This window comes from Sciurus vulgaris (genome assembly GCF_902686455.1).
Source record: "Sciurus vulgaris genome assembly, chromosome: 1".
Classification (NCBI taxonomy): domain Eukaryota; kingdom Metazoa; phylum Chordata; class Mammalia; order Rodentia; family Sciuridae; genus Sciurus; species Sciurus vulgaris.
This window is the reverse complement of record NC_136461.1, coordinates 120,268,303-120,290,901: the sequence shown is the minus strand read 5'-3', so window position 1 is coordinate 120,290,901 and position 22,599 is coordinate 120,268,303. Positions and strand designations below refer to the sequence as shown.

The following is a 22,599-nucleotide window of genomic DNA, read 5'->3' as shown; positions in this document are numbered from 1 at the left end:
TTAACTTTCCACAGCCAAAGTCTTGGCTCTTGAGAAAGAGTTTCCTATGATGTAATGGATTCTGGCTAAGAATCTCTGGGTTTGAATCCTAGCTCTGCAACTTTCTCTAAAGACTTTGGGTAAGTCACAAAACTTTTCCTTGCCTCAGTTTCTCCATTGTAAAGTGAAAATAGGAATAGGATCTACCACATAGACTTTACAGAGGGATTAAACTTCTGCATATGTTATCTGCCCTTTCTGGTTGTTGTTGTTATTGTTGTTGTTGTTGTGAGATACATGCATTTCCTTTCCTTTGAACTTTTGCCTGAATGGAAATACCCTCAAGCATTTAAAGGTGGCACCATCTTTTGGTGGCATATCTTCCTTCCTTCCTTCCTTCCTTCCCCCCTTCCCTCCCTCCCTCCCTCCTTCCTTCCTTCCCCCCCTCCCTCCTTCCCTCCCTCCTTCCCTCCCTCCTTCCTTCCTTCCTTCCTTCCTTCCTTCCTTCCTTCCTTCCTTCCTTCCTGTACCAGGAATTGAGCCTACCACTCAGGGGTGCTCTACCACTGAGCCACATCCCTAGCTCTTTTAGTTTTTACTTTGAGACAGGGATCTCACTAAGTTGCCCAGTCTGGCTTTGAACTTGGGATCCTTCTGCTTCAGTCTCCTGAGTTGCTGGGACTGTAGGCATGCACCATTTCACCCAGCTTGGCAGATTTTCTGACCCACATCTTCCTCCCTTAGGGATGCAAAGTGACAAGAGAATAAAGTAGAATACTGTTGGTCACCATGACAGGGGAAAAGGAAGGTGCTACAAAACACGCCACAAGTCTGCTCAAGTTTCACAGGCCCAAGAAAGTTATGTCACCATACCCAAATTTAGGAAATAGCTTTCTCTTCTGGTCTAGACCAGGGTTAAAGTACACTTCCTCCTTTTACTGATTTTGTGGTTTGTTTTGTCCAATGCAGTGTGGGTGGAAGTGTCAGCATTCTGACCCAAGCAGAGGTTTTAACAGACATTCCATGCTTTCACTCTCTCTTTTGCACTCTCTGCTATCCAGTAAGAGAACAGCAGCCTCCTGGGAGCCATTGCTTCTTTTTTCAGAGGTGTGGTTTGAGAGACATGTCTGATACAGACAGAGCCAAGCAGAGCTATAACTGGGCCATCAAAATCAAAGACCTGTAAGCAAGAAGTGTTTGTTATTACAAGCCACTAAGATTTTGGATTGTTTGTTGCTGAAGCAAAAGCTGACTAATTCACTCATCATATACTTAGAAAAAAACAAAACAAATTGGAACAGAGTATGGGTGAATAGCCCAAGTAACTACCACATTGCTTTATTTTCCCATTTAAAAAAATTAAACAACATATAATGTCTGCAGATATCTATAGAATACAGTACACTAATTTGAGACAAGTGTATAATGTGTAATGATCATAGTAGGGTAATTAGCATTTCCATCTCCTCAAACATTTATCATTTCTACAGTGTCTGTGTGTGTGTGGTGCGGGGTGGTGGGGGCTAGGTATTGAACCCAGAGACACTTTACTACTGAGCTACATGCCCAGCTTCTTTAATTTTTTATTTTGAGATAGGGTCTTGCAAAGTGACCCAAGTTAGCCTTGAACTTGCCATCCTCCTGCCTCTGTACCCTGAGTTGCTGGGATTACAAGAGCGCACCCTCATGCCTGCTACACATTGTCATTTAAAGAAAGAACTCTTATATTGCAGAAGATTGCCAGCTAAAGAATGTGGAAGGAATAATACCAGTAAAAATTGCCATTTTGTCATCCTAAAATAATTGATTACAGCAAGAATTATCAATGAATTTTGGAATCATTAGATGAAAGGTTGTTATAAAATATGTTTGGAGGAGGCCCAACACCCTACAGATTATTTGCTCTTTGCCAAGAGTGAAGTGTCCTTTGATATAGAGAAGTGTCGTCAAGTCATGCCAAAGTGACCGTGAATGTCTTGGCGTTGCGTGCTTGCTGAGTAATACCAAGGAATAGTACTACCTTTGATCTACCTTACCTAAAATGTTTCATCTGTGTTTAATCAAGACCTTAGTTCAGCTGGGCATAGTGGTGCACACCTGTAATCTCAGCAACTTGGGAGACTGAGGTGGGAGGATCCCAAGTTCAAGCCAACTTGGGTAACTTAGTGAGACCTTGTCTCAAAATTAAAAACTTAAAAGTCTGAGGATGTGGCTTAGTGGTAGAGTACCTCTGGATTAAATCCCCAGTACCACATTACATTGAAAGATTTTTATTTTTTGGTACCAGGGATTAAACTCAGGGGTACTGAGCCACATCCTATTTTGTATTTTATTTAGAGACAGGGTCTCACTGAGTTGCTTTGGGCCTTGCTAATTTGCTGAGGCCGACTTTGAACTTGCATCCTCCTGCCTCAACCTCCCAAGCCTCTGGGATTACAGGCATGTGCCACCACACCTGGCCACATTAAAGATCTTACAGGAGACACAGGTACATGTTAAATAATACATTGAGAAACAGTAATGCCCATGTAATGGGGGGGGGGTCAAAGAACAATATGTGGTTTGTTCTGTTGTATTAAAAATTAACAAAAGAAGCAAAGCAATTAAATGCAGTGCAAGGTTCTTGATTGGATTCTAGTTCGGAAGAGTCAACTAGGAAAGGATTTGTTGCTTAATTTGGGATATGTAGCCTGGATATTGGAAGATATGAGGGTATTTTTGATATTTCTGGGTATGATGAAGGTATCAAAGCTAAACTGATTATTCGTAGTTTAGGAAATGTGTGCTGACATACTTTGTGTTAAGTATCATGATATCTAATCTAGTTTCAAATGGTTCATAAATAAATTTATACAGACACAAACATATATATATTTGTGATTAAAGCAAAGTATTCACTTTTTTTAACCTAAGGGAAGGATACATGCATGTTCATTATGTCTTCAAATTTCATTGTGAAATTTTTCATAATAAGAAAGTTTGAAACAAAATGAAGGAAAACATTGGATGAAGTGGGGGAGGGTATACATTTGAAATTCAAAATGTCATTCTGATCCAGAAGTCTAGCAAGATGAATATGACCTCAATTTGTTTTCCTTCTTCTGAGCTGTTTTATTTCAGGGTTCTGAACCTGGATGGTTGCTCTCAACAGTCTACATCCTTCATATTATTTCCCTGTACAAAGAACGATCCATAGATTTAGGGAAGGAGATCATTAATCACACTTTATTTTACAGGGTCCACCTGCAAAAACTATAACTGATCAGATAGCCTAATGGTTCTCAGTTTGAGAAACAGATGTTATCTATACAAAATGTGCTTATTGAACTTGACATGTTATGTTTCCTATATTTCTACCTCTTCTGCCTGAGTGTGTGTTTCTTCTTTTCCCTAAGGTTATTTTCATCTTTTCTTTAGACCTCATCCTTTCTGGATGCCTCCTGAATCTTTATCTGATCTTCTCTTAGCTTCACCCTTCCTGTGATTTCTGGTGACTCTTCAACCTACTGCACACTCCCTCTGATGTGTTCATGCACACTCAAACATGCATTTCTGTCACCTTCATTTAAAAAGCAACTTCTTTTTCTGCCACCCACTCAACCTCCCAAGATGTGTTGGCCTACCTGTGTTCTTCCCTTGACAGCTAAATTTCTGTTAACTACAGTCTACGCAAGCTATTGCCATTTTCTGGCCACTTGCTCATTATTCTAATTTATTCCTGAAACAACTCTCATGAAAGTCACAAAAAAAGCAACTTGAAAAAGTCAAATCCAATTTCTATTTTCTTTACTCATCTATCTCTTTCTCTTTCTGCAGTTTTTAAAGAACACTCCATACTTCTTCCTTTTTAAAGTTTCTCCCTGTAGCATCCAGGGAACATTTGTTTCTTAAGAGTACCTCCTAATATGTTTGGGTCTTTTTTTTTTTTTTTGGTACTAGAGATTGAACACAGGGACACTTAACCACTAAGCCACATTCCTAGCCGTCTTATATTTTATTTAGAGACAGAGTCTTGCTGAGTTGCTTAGTGTTTTGCTAAGTTGCTGAGGCTGACTTTGAACTCAAAATCCTCCTGCCTCAACCTCCCAAGTGCTGAGATTACAGGCATGGGCCACTGCAACTGGCTAATACCTTTGAGTCCAGAAGAGTTGAGGTGTTCAGGCCTTCTCTCAGCAGAACTGGTCCAACTGGTATTGAACCCTTTCCTACCAAACCCAAGGCCACAATGGTTCTAGTAACCCAGGCTGCTGCCTTCTTCCAGCCTCAATTTCCTTCCTCCATTTTAAACCCTTTATGCTCATGTATTTTTCTCTTCTACTGACTGATACTTGCACTCAGCATAGTCTCTCACAGTGACCATCTGTTTGGGATGTTTTCTTAGCTTTAACTTGATTTCCCATTACACAGTTGTTATTCCCTCTTATCCATAAGGATATTTGCTAAGACCCCTGAGTGTATGCCTGAAATTGCACATAATACTGAACCCTACAAATACTATGTTTTTTCCTATATTTGCACAGCTATGATAAAGTTTAATTTATAAATTAGGTACGGTAAGAGATTAACCATAATAACTGTTATGATTTAGATATGAGGTGTCCCCTAAAAGCTCCTGTGTTGATGCAGGAATATTTAGAGGTGAAATGATTCAATTGGGAAGCCTGTAACCGGATCAGTCTATCCTCCTTTGAATGAACTGGGTGGTACCTATAGGCAGGTGGAGTGTAACTGGAGAAGTAGGTCACTGGGGATGTTCCCTAGAAGGGTACATCTTCCCTGTGGCCCCTTTTCGCTTCTCTCTCTCTGCTTCCTGGCTGCCATGAGATGAGCATCTTTCCTCTGCCATACCCTTCCACCATGATATTCTGCCTCTCCTGGGGCCCAGAGTAATGAACTCAGCCATCTGTGGACTCAGACCTCTGAAACCATGAGCACCAAATAAACTTTTCCTCCTCTAAGTTGTTCTTGTCAGGCATTTTGGTCACACTGCTACAAAGCTAACTAAAACAATAGCTAGTAATAAAATAGAATAATCATAACAATATATTATAATCAGGGTTATGTGAATGGGGACTCTTCTCAGAATTTCTGGTTGTACTGTACTCGCCTATCTTCTGGGGTAGATAGAAGATAATGGTTGACTGAAGGTGACTGAAACTAGAAGAGCAAGGCTACAGATAAGGGGAACACTGCATTCTCTTTTTTCCACTACTCTAAATGCCAAACTCCTTTGAAATATGGGATATTGTGTTAGTTAGTTTTTTTTTTTTTTTTTTTAATTGCATGACCAAAAGACCTGACAAGAACAAAATAGAGGAGAAAAAGTTTATTTGGCTCATGGTTTCAGAGATTCAGTTCATGATCAGATGGCTCTATACCTCTGAGCCCAAGATGAGGCAGAACATCATGGTGGAATGGCATGGAGGAGGAAAGTAGCTCAGGATATGGTAATCAGCAAAGAGAGCTTCACTCACAAAGGTGAGTCCCCAGTGACCTACCTCCTCCAACCACTGTATATGCCTACAGTTATGGCCCAGTTGATCCAAATCATTGGATGAAACCACTGATTAGGTTACAACTCTAATAATCTAATCAATTCACCTCTGAACATATTGTATTGTCTTGTACATGAGAATTTGGGGGACACCTCATACCTAAACCATAACAGATACAATATAAAATAAGAACTTTTGGCTTTCACTTCCCTCTACTCTCTTTGGCCAAGATCAAGTTATTAGAAAAATTGCTCAGGCTTGTGTGGAAAAGGAAACAGAAAGTAATGAACTTTGTTGGGTGGAGTTTTAAAATCCTGTAACAATTGGGCCCTCTCTTTCCCAGTGCTTGGCACCCAGCTGAATAAGTGCTGTCAAGCTTCCATGTGAAAGTAGCCAATGGCACTTTTTCCTTATAATCTATCAAAACCTCTCATGAGGGCCCGCCATTAATTAGTGAAGAGCTCTATATGATGTACATTTCTACTGTGTAAGACACCTACTCATCTCTGAAACTCTGACTTAAGGACTGAGCTGCTATGCAAAGAGATCCCAGAGAGGTAAGGAAAACTTCTAGAGAAGTTTTCTAGAAAAAGTTCTGGGTACTAGCTGCTAATCAGTCAATTGTGAGGAAATAGTACTTATGGATTTCTGTGGTGGAAAGACTATTGACTATATTCCAGAAAAGAGAAAGCTGTAGGCAGTCAGATTCTAAACCTTCAGTTGACTAAAAGAACAGAAGTCATCTTTTATTTTACTGAAACTGAGACCTTAACAAAAGGAAATGCATTTGGCTGTGGTAGGAATTAAAATACATTGTTCAGAGGGTTGACCCAGACCAAGTCTAAAAGGAATTCTGATTTTCTGGGTGTGTCAGTCTGCAGGTGTCTTATTGATAGGACTTTATATTTAGAAGAGAGCTTTTGATTTCTGACTGAAGGACAGAGAAACTTAGGAGTTGGAGAGCTGTTCCTAGATGAAAGATAAGAACAATGGCATGACAAAATACCTATGATATAACATTAGGTTAAAAACATCAGAGTACAAAACGCTATTATGCAGTATTCTGTAGTTTAAAAAAAAGCCTAGTAGGTAAAATTTCATCCCCAAATTTAGATATTCAAGTGATATATCTTTTACATTTTTTTTCTATTACATATTTTAATTTATATTTCTTTCAATTGATTACATGTCAGAAAATATATTTCAGTTCATTCAACATTGGATCCCACTATTCCCGTAGCCATAGCTAAATTTCCTAAGGTTAAGAGAACAAATTAGATTCATAGTTAAATGTTCTTTGAAGTTTGTTGAGATATCTTTTATATACCTATTAAATACAGTAAAATTATTTTTAAGTATTCCATTTGGTCAGAATTGATAATTGTGTTGTTCAACTTTGCTATGTTTTTGCTACATTTTTTTAGCTGTTTGAATCATAAGTTATTGAAAGAAGCATGCTATAAGCTCTTCACTATCATGGTAGATTTGTCAATTTGTTCATACAGATCCATCTATTTTTATTTATATCTGTTGAGTCTATTTAATGAGGTGCATACATGTTTAGAATTGTTATTTTGTTTTGGTGACTTTAACATTTAATCATTGTATAGCAACTCTGTCCTTAATGACGCTATTTGTCTTAAAGTCCTCTTTGACTAATATTGATATAGCTATGCTAGCTCTTTTCAGTTATCATCTGACTGATATAATGTATTGTCACATTTTTTCCTTTTCAGCTCTGCAATATTTTCACGATTTAGTATGTCTTTCTTAAAAAGCACAAAAACTGCAGTGTGTTTTAATGCAGTCTGACATCCTGTTTTGACTGATGAGTTTAGTTTATATGCACTGGGTTAATTGATACATTTGGATTTTGTGTTACCATGTTGCTTATTTTTATGTTGTATTTATTTTTCCGTGTTCCGTTTCTTCTTTTTAAAATATTTTAGTAGTAATCTTTTTAAATGGTTTTTATTGGTGCATTATAATTATATGTAATAGTAGGATTTATTGTGATGTATTCATACATGCATATGCATATGTATAATTTATGTATTTAAATTTAAAATTTTGTATTTTATAATACACACACACACACACACACACACACACACACACACAAATATATATAGACACACCCCTGATCTTTCTTTCATAAATCCTATGTCATGAATTTTGTGGGGACATGTCATTTTCTGAAAGCAAGAAAATTTCTTTCAGGTGTAACACTTTTTAAATAAATGGTTAAGAGTAAGTGCTCTATTTAACTGACGTGAATTAATATAACAAAACTAACCACTTCAGAGTGAACAATTCTGTGGCACTTAGTACATTCAGTGTTGTATAACTACCACCTGTATCTAGCTCCAAAACACAGCAAGGTCTCTTTTCTTTGTTCTGTAATGTATCTTGTTGGGCCCTGGGCCAGGGCCCAATAATAAGTTGTTTTGATTGCTTCAAAAAGGAGAATTCTCTTCCAGCCACCATCTTCCAGAGGAGATCTGGACTGTCCTTGGCCTTATTTCCTGCCTACTTTTCTATTAGAATGATCATCAGTCCCACCTGACATTGAAGAGCAGAGTAATGTGCCCAGTTGTACCTGAGCTCACTAAGGGGATGGTTGTGAGCTTACGTTTGATGAGCGTGGCTTTGTTGCTTACTGGGATGCGCCTTGTCCTGCTGTTTATTGTAGATGCCAACTACTAGATTACAAGAGAACCATCCCCAGCGAGAGTTGTTGTCAAAGCTCTACCTGCTTCTCCCACTGCCTGGAGCACTTTGTGGTGAGGATGTCTAATTCCCTAGATGGAAACTGAATGTGATTGCAAGGGTCTGCTACCCTCCCAACCCCCAACTCTTCCCCAGTGCTTTCTAGATGCTTTCTGGATTTTTGAACCTGTTTGAGAAGGAGAAGCACGGTTAACAGGTGATGCTTTCTCCACAGAAAAAGCAATATATGTCTGGTGAAGGGCTTTATCATAGTTTTCCTCTTGGTACAGGCTCCATTTCTATAATCTGGAGGGGCAGGAATTGGAGGAGAGACACGGTGTCCTTTTAACTTTTTTATTTTAGGTGAACAGGTTTTGGGCAACAGAGCTGATTAAGGTAACAGATTACTCTTAAGCAGCTTCTCACAGTCTGGCCATAAGTTGACTAGTGCTGTTAGCTATTCTTTACATTTATCTTTATCATCCTAGATAATTCACTTCAAAGTTGGAAACAGCTGCATCTGAAGTTAGTAGCTGGGCTACATTTTAAGCTGGAAATATGCATAGTTTTTAAAATGGTATTTCAGATCCAACAGAGCTTGGTATATAGCAAGAGCACAGTGAAAGGGACTAAGGGAAAAAAGAATTTGAACCTTTTTTGCATAAATGGTGTTTCTAATATAAATATGAATATAGCTATACACTCAAGTCTGGTGGCAGCTCAGATTCTTGTTCTCAGAGTAAGATGCCATAGAATAGCTCCTGAGATAGAGAGTTCATGTGGAAGTAGGATCATGGTCTTAGTTTCAGTCACTTGCTCAGAGATCAGGGAAGAGGCTGAAGGGAGGGTCCTAGGTTCTGTGTTTACCTTTTTCCTAGAAGCTGGTCACTGACAGGTCCCATGGCTTAGCAAGGTTACCTGCCCTCCTGGACAAGTACCTAAAGGACTCTCCTCTTCATAACTCCTACAAAACAATTTTTCCCCACCCCATGGGCAATTTAGAGTAGTAGATCTCAGTGAATTTTCTTGAGTCTTTGGAGGTCTGTTTGAGGCAAGTTGGTAAAACATTAAGAAAACTGTCAGTTTATATGACCTAAATTCAATTTCCGACTCCATCATTTATGTCTTAGTTGTTTTCCCTGTCTTTCTTTTCTCATTGATATTATCATCACTGGACCTATATTTTTGTTTATTTTTCCCACTAGACTCTAAGTCCCATTCAAACATGCAGTTTATTTGCCCTTTCTGGACTGTATCTCGTTGCCTATCTCAATACTGGCAAGTTGTCTTTAATTATTTATTGCATTAGGACTGTTTTCTTTTAATTTTTCTATAATAAATAATTCTGAAGTAAACATTTCATATTTTCTTTATACTTCACTGTAATGTGAACATCTTCTCTATTTCACAAGCTATATCCCTTGAGTGCAATTATTATGTCAAAATTATAACTATTCATTATGATTCGATATGGCATAAAAATGGCTTTCCAGGATGTCCTGCAAGTTATCAGAATCTATTTGTTGTTTTTAACTTTGCTAAAACAATGACAGTCAAATTTAATTAATTTCAAGGTCTTTAATAATGTTTCTTGATGGCATTATCTGTGCTTCATCTAAATTACTCTTAATCTGTCATAGAGGAGGAACAGTGTTGCTCCCATTTCTCTGCACTTGATGGCTTTAGAAGCATTAGGTATTACGGACCTTCATACCTTTATGCCTAAAAGATATTTGACTGCTGAAGAAAAGAACTTCATGGGCATCCCATTAAAAGGGAGAACCAAAAAACAAAATGGGTACTTACTTATGCATGATGCCTTGCTGCTTTTCTGTGTTGTCTTTCATGTATCTTTCTTCTGAAGTCTAAGCAAGATGACTCAAGCCTAAGTAGGGAGAATTTTTGTTGGTGGTTCTTTTCACCACAAAAAGCATAACCTTCTGCAGGTTCTTAACCAATTCCAGAGGATGTAACACTTTCCAGAAAGAAAAGGGTTAAGGAGCTTCTTAGAGGTGGGAGGAACCTGACTAAAACCTAGAGTTCAAAGGCAATGCTGTTCTTCCTGCCGTTCTTCCTGCCGTGTCAGGACGAGTGGGGGGTGGAAAGCAAGGCTGAAGGTGACCCCTGGCAGTTTCAACTTGAATTCATTAGACAGTAACAGTCTTGAGTGAACAAGAAACAACAAAAACAGTGACCTAAACAGTCATTTGATCTAATGTTTTATCTTTCTTATGTTTAAAATATCCAGGATTAGTACAATAGCTTTGCAAAATTTTGTTGACCCCAGGGTACTTCTGTCTACTCGGTAATACTTGGTGTGTGCTTCACAGCCCTGGAGCATAAAGTGGCTCTCTCAATGTCCTCCTTGGGTTCTCTTCAAAGCAGTAGAAGTAGATAAGCAAAAGTAGATGAAGGATGATTTCTGTGCCTCCACCTCACCTTTTATAAGCTTTCCCATAAGATCCTTTTTGCAGCTCTTGCTCAGTTAGTGTGTTGCATGGTGTTCCTCCTTATCGGGAAACCTGAGGAATACAGGAACTGCTTAGCTTTATTTTTCCTCTATGTTTGCTTGGCACCTTGAGACCACATAGGATGTTTTAGAAAAGGAAAGTGAAAATTAATATGGAGTTGTATTTTGTGATACTGAACTGTCACAGAATCCAAATCAGAAGCTTGTCAGCTCTGCAATCCACATCACTGTGTAAAAGTAAGAGAGAGGGAAGGCAAGGATTAGAATGAACATTAAAATGCAATGGGAGTTGGGAGTGATGAGATGTCCTGGGAATAAACAGTAATGGTGGACCCACAGAATTGTGAATATGGCATGTTTAGTGCTGCCAACGTTTAAATAATATTATGTGATATATAAATTTTGTGTGGTATATATCCGGCCCCAGTTAAAGATCTGTGGTCATTTCTCCCATTCCTCTTCTGAAGAACTGAAGAGTATTCTCTTCTTGGATGTTGCTGCTGGTTTATCCCTCCTTGATTTCATGAGCCAACAAGTTGACCAAATATCACGCATGGTCTGCTCCACCCATATGTTGAGTAAACCTGGCATACAACCTGTAGGGTAGGAAAAGTAGAGACTTTCGGAATCTAGATCAGGAGAATTATCAAGGAATTACTGACTTCTAAAAAATATCTAAACTCTACCCAGATTCATCCATAGTGCACACTGCTTTCTTGCATGTAACCCTTTCTTAAGGATTTTTCTGTCTGACCACTTGGCAGTTTCTGAATATAAATTGACTAGGTGTGACTTCCCATTTGCTTCAAAGTTAAAACCTGAAGCCAGACAGGGTCTTACTCTTACTCTTACTCTTCTGCAACCAGAAGAGGTTCTCTATGGTTCCTTGAACTCCTGGGTGTGCACCTGCCCAGAGTTTTTACATAAGTTGTTTTCTATTTCTGTAATGCTCTTTCCAGATACCTCCATAATCAGTTCCTACATATCTTTGCTTAAACATTACCTTCTCAATGAAGCAGAGTCTGTATACCTAATTTAAGTCAAGTCATTCACTTTCCCCTACATCCTAATCCCCCTTATCCTCTCCAGTGTTTATTTCAGTAATCTACTCTGCCATATATATTTATTGAATGAATGAGTTTAAGGACAAGTGGAAAATTTACATAATTTTTGACCCATTTCCTCAAAGACTTGCCAAGTCTCTGGCGAGGTGTAAAGATCTGAAATGTTAATAGCCTATGGTAATTTTACTAGTTTATCCTTCAAGTGGATATCTTTTGCATTTTTATTTTCCAAAGTAGTATCAGAATTTTTATAGCATAGAATTTCAATATTTTATTATAAGACCATGTATTATCTTTTCAATGCTGTAGTCAAACTAAGAAGAACAACTTAGAGAAGGAAAAGTTTATTTGGGCTCATAGTTTCAGAGGTTCAGTGGGAGGGCATGGTGGAGGAAAGTTACACAGCTAGTGGCAGCCAGAAGCGGGGGTGGGGGGGGTGGGGGGGGTGGGGGGTGGGAGCTCCCAAGGAACCAGCACAAAATAAAAGACTCAAGATCATACCCCCCAGTGCAGTAACCTCCTCTAGCCATACCCTACCTGCCCCAGTTACCACCCAATTAGTCTATTCAAATTAATAATCAATTAAATGGATTAATCTACTGACAATATTACAGCTTTCATACTCTAATCATTTCACCTTCTGCATTAACATCGAGCTTTGGGAGAGATCTCATATCCAAACAATAATAGACCAATTTAGGGGAAATTTAGGCTAATATAAAAATGGATGACTTGACTGAAATTATAAAATCCCAGAGAAACAGCAGTATGTTTTGTCTGAGAGGAAAGCTAATCCTACAATGGTTCTAAAAGTAGAAGGCATTGATGTTGGCAGACTGCTATGTAGTTTCCAGAGCTCTCTCTATCCCACTACCTTATTTAATTTGCCTGATAGAGCTTTCTCTTATTTCTATTTAATTGTTGGGGGAAGAGAACCCCAAGATACTAATGACTTTCAGTGGCAGAGCAACTTTTTACACTTCTGGTCAGTGCTGCATTTTTACTAATGTTCCTTTCTAAATAAATTTGGAGTACTTCTTCAATAGCTGTGCCTTTTGGAATCCTGGAAGAAGTATTGATGTGATAGAAAGACTTTTGACCCACAGGATGTGAGATGATGTCACTGGAGTCCTAATACATAGCTGGACACCCTGGAAGCAAGGCTTAGGCATTTTTCACCCAGATCCAAATGGACATTTGGTACAAACCTTCCATAAGAAAGAGAAGTATTTTGTTGTTGTTGTTATTGTTGTTGTTTGGTTTTGGTACTGGGGATTGAACCCAGGGGTGCTTATCCACCGAGCCCCCCCCCCCTTTTTACATTTTATTTAGAGACAGGATCTTGCTAAGTTTCTTAGGGTTTCACTAACCTTGTTGAGACAGGCTTTGTACTTGAGATCCTCCTGCCTCAGCCTCTTGAGCCACTGGGGTTACAGGTGTGTGCCACCATGCCCAGATGGAAAAGTTCTTTCTTTTTGACATAGCACTGTCTCTTCTAGCATCTTGCTGTCCCCACGCCATGACAACTATGAACAAAATAATAGTAGCATACAATGAGGGCACTAGGTATGATGGATAATTCTTGAATTACATACAATAGTTATAATTTGCTTATACTTCACATTAATTCTGTGTAGTAGATACTATTAGGTAATTTCTTTATAACAGGCCAAGAAAATATTTTTCAGCTTGTATCATAGATAGAAATTGGTGAGATTGTGAACCCATGTAGTTCATGTTCTGAAAAAGTACTATTCAACAGAAATATATATGAGTACACAGGCAATTGCATATTTTCTAGTAAATACATTAAAAAGTAAAAAGAAACAAAGTCAACTTAAAATTTTTGATTAAGCTCAATATATCTAGACTATTGTCACTTCAATAGGCAATTACTATAAAATTATTAATAATTTCAGCTGCACATTTAGAGTGCTTGAGAGCCATGTCTGGCTATGGCTACTATTGGGGGCAGTGTAGCAGTGGAGTCCATGCCCGTAAACATGGTGCCATATTACTTCAGTTGCTTTTGTCACTGTAACTCTGCTGGGATAATTTCTTTCCATCTTCTCCTCATAGACTTTTCAGATCATCTGACATGCAGACAATAATATTGGCAGTTCATCCTCCCAATGCATTAACATTTAAATACCCCAACCCACACAGATACTAACCCCTACTTGGAGAAGGGTGAAAAGCTTTGCAAAACAAAACAGGTAGGGATTCCCTGTCAGCTCAGCTTAATAAATACAAAAATTCAGGATGAGAATAGAGCTATATGTTACCAATCCTGGGGGGAAATAGTAGCCAGAACAGATTTTATGCCAGACCTCATTGCTTAATGAGATTCCAAAATAGCTTCTGCAATTATTTTTGAAATCCTCTCACGTCCTCCTTTTGTTGGTGTGGGCGAATTTGAGAGAGAGAAATGATTTGTAAGAAATTCAAAGGAGAAAAATACACCTACAATTTCTTTTAATGCTTCAAGTTTGTTCTTTAGAGAGACTATCGAAGAGCAAATAAGAAGAGGCGTGACATCTGCGAGATAGTGAAAGAGGTTCTGGAGGGAGTTGTTCTTCTGCAGAAGAGCTGCAAGAGCTGTAGGAAGTTCTCTGCCAAGAGGGTCATGGAGCATATTCCAGCCAGGACATTTGGGGACTGGTTGTTAATTTGAGCAGACACCAACCCAACAGATAGGTGTGGTTGTGATCCTGCACTCAGTTCAAGCATGTGACCTGAAAGAAGAGATGCTGTTCCTAGAACTGGGCACAGAGTGGCATGATGGGTCTGGTAGTCTGACCCTCAGAGGAAAAACGTCAACAGTCAGGCAGGTCTGTGACAACCTTGTGGGAAGCGATCTGAGTTGTGCGTCACAGAGTGAGTCAGAGCCTCACATCCTGGGGGTGTACACCTTCCTTGCCTTTCACTGATGTAACATTTTGTCCACCATGTTCTATAGCCACTTTCAGAATTTTTTTTTTAATGTGAACAATCAAATTTGGACATTTTACTCTGACCGTATCCTACCTGCCTCTCCGACTCTCCCTCCAGTCCTGTCATCCAGTTCTCTGTCCTTCACCTCCTTCTGCCTCATTGAGATCTGCAGTTTGAGTTCTATTTTTTCAGTGTGTATTAGCCCAACTTGCCTTCACTGCTTTTCTGTTACACTTGGATTCCATGGTCCAGAACTTCAACAACCCCTCCCTGCATCTTTAATTCTGTGGTTCAACCATCCTTCTGTTGCAAGACTTCGACTGTCTGCCTGTTTTGAACCTTCTCCAGGGTTACTGAGCACTGATGGGGAAAATCACAGAGCCATGAAGCTCCTGTCATTATATATTTATGATTCCCAAACTCAACTGAGTTCTGACTTTCAAGCAAGCTGAAGTAGTCTCTCTTTGTCACCTGTTCTTTTCTTCCATAGCACTCATCATAACCACAAATCATCTTAAGAGAGTGTGCTTATTATCTTCCTCTGTTGAGGATCTATGAGGAAGATCCTCTATGAGACTCTCTGCTTATATTATTCTTCTGTATTTTCAGGACATGGCATATAGCAGGTGGTACCTGGTAAGTGCTCAGAAGATATTTGTTAGACAAACAAGTCTCAGGTCAGACTACTGCTTACTGCCTGACTCACATAGAAGCCAGTACTATGACACTGGGTTTTTGCCAAAATAAAGAGCTTTATTAAAGGTCTACTTCTAGTTAGAATGGCAAATATCAAGAATGCAAATAATAAATGTTGGTGAGGATGCTGGGGGGAAAAGAACATTTAAGCAGTGTTTAAGGGATTGTAAATGAGTATGACCGCTGTGGAGATCAGTATGGAGGTTCCTTAAAAGAATAGGAATGGAACCAATATATGACCCAGTTATGTCACTCCTCAGTATTTATCCAGAGGAACTGAAGTCATTATACTACAGAGATACATGCATGGCAATGTTTATAGCAGTACAATTCTAGTAACCAAGTTATAGAACCAGCCCAGGTGTGTGGCACAGATGAATGGATAAAGAAAATGTGGTATATGTCCACAATGGAGTTATTCAGTAATGAAAAAGAATGAAATTATGTCATTTGCTGGTAAATGAATGGAAAGGGAGAACATCATGTTAAGTGAAGTAAGCCAGACTCAGAAAGTCAAGGATTGTATATTTTCTTTCATATGGGGAAGCTAGAGATAAAAAGGGATTTCATGAAAATAGAAGGGAGACTAGTAGAGTAGAGGAAGAGGACTAGGGAAGGGAGGAGGAGAAAAGGAAGGTACTAGGGAATGAAATTAACAAACACATTATGTGCTTGTATGAATATATCACAATGAATCACACTTTTTTTGTATAATTACTATCTCACAAGGAGACAGGAGGCATGCTCATATCTGTCTTCCCAGTTGACTAATGGCAAAGGAATTTAAGCTCCCAGGGTAAGAGGAAGCAGAAGACTCTTTGAATGTAACCAGAAGTCTGGGTAGAACAATCCACACCCAGTACGCCTGTACTGGTAGAACTTGTGAATAATTCTGGTTGTCTTACGGTTGTTGACAGCAACACTCACCTCTAAACTTAATCCTGGAGGTCTTATTCTCATTTTCCAGGTTCTGCTGCTCATGAACTTTTGTTTCTCCCAGGCACCCAAGGTCATTTTAGGTCAGGTCTTAGAGTTCCATGCCTGCCTTCTGAAAACAGCTTGCACAATTTTTGCAACAGGGAAGTTGCCATTTTACATCTTGGTTTCAATATCACTAAGAAAATTTCCCTCTCTCCCTCTTGAGTTTGTATTAGAGGTTTTTCTTTTGGCATCCTGTGTTTCTCCATCATAACATATTCACACTGCAGTGGTTTGAATAAGTGTTTTTCCAAAAGTTCATGTGTAAAGGGCTTGGTTACCAGCCTGTGGCAACTGTTGGTAGGTGATGGAACCTTTAAGGGGGGGTGCAGTGGAAGGAAGTTAAGTCACTGGGGGTGTGCCCTTGTAGGTGATATTGGTACCACTGCTTCTTCCTCTCTCTTTTACTTCTAGCCGCCATGAAGCAAACGAGCTTACGCTACCACATGTTCTTGCTATGATATAATTTGCTGCCACAAGCCCAAAGCAGTGGGGTCAGTTAATCGTGGACTAAAACCTCCAAAACTGTGAGCCAAAATAAACCTTTCCTTCTTATAATGTGATCATCTTAGACATTTTGTTACAGTAATAGAAAGCTAACTCACATGCCATGTTCTCATTATCTGTTTATTTACTTTTGTCTTTCTCTAGGTTGACAATAACCAATAGAAATTTGTATAGTGTTAGAGCTCTCCCTTCTCTGTACTGTCTAATATAATAGTAACTAGGAACTTAAAACTATCAAACACTGAAAATGTGGATTGTATGAATGAGGAAAATGTTTATTTTTATTTAATTATAATGAGTTTTAAATTTAAATAGTCACATATGGTTAGTAGTGACTGTATTGAAAAGCACACAATTCTCATTTTTAAGTTCTGTGATGGAACGGTCTGTGTCTGTACAGTTTAAATTGTTATTTCTCAGGTCCAGCACTGTGCCTGGCATTTGATAGGCATCCAGTATAAAGAAAGTTGGGCACATAATCTATAGATGGTATGCCTCTTAGAAGTTGATCTTTTCTGTGTTAATATGGAGGTTGAATGTGAGAAAATTCTCCTTCAGAAGGATTTGGATGTCTATGTTTAACAGATTTAAATTATTATTTTGGGGTGTGTGAAAGGTCTTAAATATGAGCTAGCAATAGATGATTGGCTTAAGGTAGCTGAATTAGCAATTGAAATTGCTTATTCTGCCTCAAGTATGAGCTATATCATAGAGATTTTTTAAAAATGAATTTTTTAAATTGTCTGAAAATCTACAAAATGAGAAAAATGACAGTGATCCCTGCTGGGAATGAAACACTACTTCAGGATGGAGTGGGTATTTGTATTTCTCTTTTGTGGCTAAGTGGTTGCAGTGCCTGCAATTCTCGAGTGAGAAAGTTGGTTTTCCAAAACTATGCTATGTGCATGTATGACTGTATCACAATGAATCCCACTTTGATGTATGTTTATGATGCATCAATTAAAAAATGAACAGAAGGGAGACCAGTAAAGTAGAGAAAAGGGAACAAGTGGAGGGAGGAGGGTAAGAAAAGGGGAGAGAAACTCAGGAATGTAATGGAACATTTATGAATATTATGGGCTCTTGTGAACATATTATAATGAACTCCACCATTATGTTTAATTATAATGCATTAATAAAAAACATAAGAATAAAAAAAGCAAGTTCGTGATATGAGGTAACTTACACTTGTAGTTTACGCCATACAACAAGCATTATCTAAATGTTCTATACACATTAACTTGTGTGGTTCCTCCCAACAACTTTATGATTTGAGTACTGATATTATCTCCATCTGACAGATCAGGAAACTTAAACGTAGAAGGAAAAGTGTCTTCCCACAGTTACTTAGCTAAGTGGAAAAATGAGGATTTGAACCCAAGCATTCTGGTTCCAAAGTCCATGTTTACTTGTATCGTCTCTTGTGTAATCACACTTAACTATTTCTGTGTGCCCATCATAACTCTAAACTTGTTTGCTGTGGTCGTCAAATTGTATATCTACTTGAGGTGGGTGTTTTCTGAAGATGATGGTTTTGAGATGCAGACCAGGAGGTCAGGTGACTGGAATAAATAAAGAGTGGGATGAAGTAGCTATAGCCCAGTGGAAAAGAACTCACCATGGAATTAGAAACCTCTACTTTCTGACTTATGAAATTTGAGGAGATATCGTGTACCTCATTTGGCTACTAAAATGACATAAAATATGTATGCAAAAGGATTTTATAAAATATAAAGGGCTTCATCCTAAGTAGGGGTGGGTGTCTGCCTTATACTCTAATGTATTGGAACAGTGGCCATTAAGGACTGTCACACCTTAGAGGCTTCACATTTATAGTACAGTGGTTTGCCTGAGATTGAGGGAGAAATTCTGACTTTTCTCTCTCCTGAAGTTTTAGGGATTCATCCTGTAGGATGAAAAGAGAAGCCTAGGGACTTCCTACTTCTAACTTGATTTTCTTTCTGATACTCCCAAGATTTTCTGTGCCTTTGAATTGTCTCAGTCCCAGAGTAACCCAGTGTCTAGGAAATCACCCAGATCAGAAGCAGGTGAGAGATTTAAGGTTGAAAGTTCTTTTTTTTTTTTTTTTTTTTTTTGTCACTAAAGCCATTTCAGTTTCTATGTAGCTCACCTATCCCAATGCCCTAGAAATGAGCATTTCCTCCAAGCCACAAGGTAACCCAGATTATACTTCTGCTTTCACGACTACTAAAACTATGAATAATCTCAGCTCCTTGGTTGGCTCCAGTTTTGACTCTGTGTGGACAAGCCATGGTGTGTCCAAGATCAGCGCTTGCTGCTCTTGTTGTGATCCTAACATGTGGAAGAGCTAATGGGCCAGAGGATTATGAAACATTAAGAGAGGTAGTTTTGCCTCTCTGTGAATTTAAAATGTGTCCTAAAACTGGAAAAGGAGACTGTGGGAAAGTATCATCAAAATTCATAAAAACTTTGAGGAGGAAATAACCAGCACTTCATATATGTAGATTATTATTTCCCTGTCATACATGGCTCGACTGACAATCATTCAGCTCAGACCACTAGCTTGCCAGTGTGCAAGGTGATATTCACGTTATCCTATTTCTCTTCACGACATTCCTGCAAGGTAGGCATTATGTCTTTATTTTTCAGACAGGAGTAAGAGTATCCAAGTAATGTGCCCAAGACCAAGTAGCTAGTGAATATAAGAACCAAGATTTAAAGATGTATACAAATTGTAAAGTCCCCGTACCAAGTTGCCCTCTTGAAGCACAAATGAGAAGGCTTGGACAATTAATTAAAGGAGAATCTTTTGAGCATGCAGTAGCAATGGGGATGGATCAGAGTTATGTAAAAAGTTTCAAAAAAGTTTATGTTGTTTCAGGAATCCATAACCTTCCTTTTGGTAATGGAGCCTTCCTAGAGCCCAGACCTACTCTACTGAGACAATTTACAAGTTACAATTGGGCTTGTAGTAACTGGGGAGAGTTTATAAAAATGGACATGTGTGATGTGATGCCTCATATTTTATTGTGATTTAATATATGAGCTGCCGATCCAATTCCATACTTTGTAATTTCTTCTCAGTTTGGTTCCCTCTTCTCGCCGCCGTCATAGAACTTACATAAAATGAGCATCTGTAGTACTGAGTGGAGGCATGGATGCTTTCCTTTTCCAGGTTCTTCCTAGGGAATTCTGGCTAGTATACAGTGTACAGTATTGCCAATTAAGTCATTAAAATTTCAAATGCTACTGGCCATTACAGATTTCCTGGCATCCATTACGATATTTTAAGGGTAAGTTTTCCACTTCCAGGCAAGCTTGGTGCCTTAAATATCTCCAGTTATAACAAGCTTTCAGCATTGATCAGAGTAATCTAGGTACCTTTCAAAATAGGCTACAAAGGACAGAAACAAAAAGAAAAGTGCAGAATATAGTAGTGAGTATCCTAGAGCACATAGCCAGAGAACTAGAGGTATCAGAGGAAGGTCACATAAGCAGAGGCCCTGGAGACTGGGATGGCAGATGCAGGAGGCAGGTCCTGAGCGTTCCTATCCTGTTTCCATCTCCTGTAACCTCCACACCACCGAGAACTCACAGCTCAGGTGCATTTTCATAAAGTGCCTCAAAACAGATCTCATGCAACCAAATCAGCAATTGATTGGAATTGACACTTATAACAAAACTCCATCTAGGCTCTATTTTTTTCCTGCCTTGGGGTACCCACTGAATTATTTTACAAATCCATTATGATACAGAGAAAATGAGAAGGTGGACTTAAAATTTTTCTTTCTTTTGATTTAGATTGACTAAATAAATTGTGGTAGATGATAGAACATGCATTACAAAAATAACCACACTTTCTATAATTATATATGTAATATATACATATAATGTTTTATTATATATATTTTTACTTTTTATTTTCATAATGGTGGGATTCATTATGCCATGATTGTTCTTACACAACATTTGATCAATCTCATTTCTGAGAAAGATTCCCTTTTCTCCTCCTTTCCCTGATCCTCTTACTTTACTAATATCCCTTCTATTATTATTATTATTTTATTACTTTAATTAGTATACTATAATGATATATATAGGCAGGGATCATTATGATATATTTCTACATGGACATAGCATAATTTAGTAGATTTCATTCCTGGTACTTCTCCACAATTAACTCAGACAAGAATAAAGATCATCTTTTCAGATTTTTACATTTTGAATAGTGGGGTTATTAGTGTTGTTGTCTTTTTTCTACTAGGACTATGTTTTCTGTTTCACTCTTTTCCAATAATGATTTAAATTGCTTTTGTAACAACAACAACAAAAGCAAAAACAAATGACCTTAATAAAAGAAATAGCAGAATAATTTTTGAGACTTCTTTTTTTACCTATTTTACTAGCATAAGTAACCTTGACAAGAATAACTAGCTGCAAATAAATTACAGATATAAACACTAAAATTTACTAATGTAAAAATATTCCTCAGTTTTGGAAAATTGATTTTAAAAATGGAAACATTCAAAACAGTGGCAAAAGAGCTGAACAACATCCAAGTTAGTAAGTAATGTAATTTTTAAAATTTAATCTGCAGCCTGTATTTTAAGCTTTTATTTCTCTTTCTCCTGGTTTTTTAGTGGTTTGCTCTTTCTAGTGGTGTTTATAGACATGGAGGGAGCTGCCCTACACTTCGAGCTGATCCGTTCTGCTCCGATTTGAAAATTACAAAATAGTAAATTTCACGTAATGTGTCCTTCATATTTTGTTGAGAACATAATATGCTATGCAACAGATATGCAGAAATGTTCAGTTCCCTCTTCATTTACTCAAATATAATTTCAAAAGGAAAATTTTAAATTTTGTAAAATTCGTGTTTTTGGATTTTTATCAGTTACCTTTCTTTTTAAAGGTGGTTGTCTACTTGCGACAGCATTTTGACAGGTAAGCTAAAGTGATTTTATTTGTGATTTATCTGTTTGTGGTTAATACAAAAAGTTAGATGCCTCAGTAGAGCATTTTCAGCATATTGGCAACATTTGGAATGAAAATATTAAAATTAATTCTTAGTATGAGACCAAAAAATGAGAAGGGTGCTGATATCGTGATGGTGATATCATGAAATGCCAAACACATAAATTTATAAATTGAAAATTTGTTATTTTACTTATTCATTTGTAGTACCCAGCAATTTGTGTCAACCAAAAGTGGCAGTGGCTACCTCTGCCTGTTAGAGCGGCACAGGTTACATACGTTTTCGTTCATTGCCAGAGTCAATGTTGGGGAATGTTTAGGTTTTTGAACATAGGTGAGGTATTTCTGCTTTTTTTCCCCATCTTAAAATTGGTGTACAATTTACTAATTAGGAAAAAGTCATGGTTATTTGAAAAGGAAGTAACTTAAAAATGATAGCCAATCCTTTTCTTTTATGCTGAAAACACTGAAGAAAATTTTGCCAAATAGAAAAATTACCTATAATTCTCACCATCCTAATGCACTGATTTCCAAAGTTTGATTTTTATAATACTGTTTTTTCCTTTTTTTGTTTTGTTTTGTTTAGATAATTAGTCTCAAGTCACCTATACTGCTTTACTTTTTTTAAAAATCTGGTACTGGGGATTAAACACAGGGGGGCTCCACCACTGAGCTATGCTCACACCCCTTTTTAGTTTTCATTTTGATTCAGGGAGTCACTGAAGTTGCCCAGGATGACCTCGAGCTTGCAGTCCTCCTGCCTCAGACTCCTGTATAGCTGAGATTAGTGTGGCCACTGTGTCTGGCAGGC

The 22,599-nt window shown here is 38.1% G+C and overlaps 1 protein-coding gene across 8 annotated transcripts in view; it reads left to right on the top strand.

Moving 5' to 3' along the window:
* The first annotated feature begins 5,910 nt into the window (after positions 1-5,910).
* Positions 5,911-22,599, top strand: part of AIM2 (absent in melanoma 2) — a 66,201-nt gene continuing 49,512 nt past the window's right edge. Inside the window, exons 1-2 of one of the 8 annotated variants that reach the window (XM_079111992.1) lie at positions 16,726-16,852; positions 21,221-21,377. The gene's annotated coding sequence lies outside the window, so the exon portion shown is untranslated. Of the gene's footprint in view, positions 6,032-16,722; positions 16,885-21,220; positions 21,759-22,599 lie in introns of those variants that run through there. The other 7 variants (XM_079111990.1, XM_079111996.1, XM_079111993.1 and 4 more) reach the window with 7 other exon arrangements.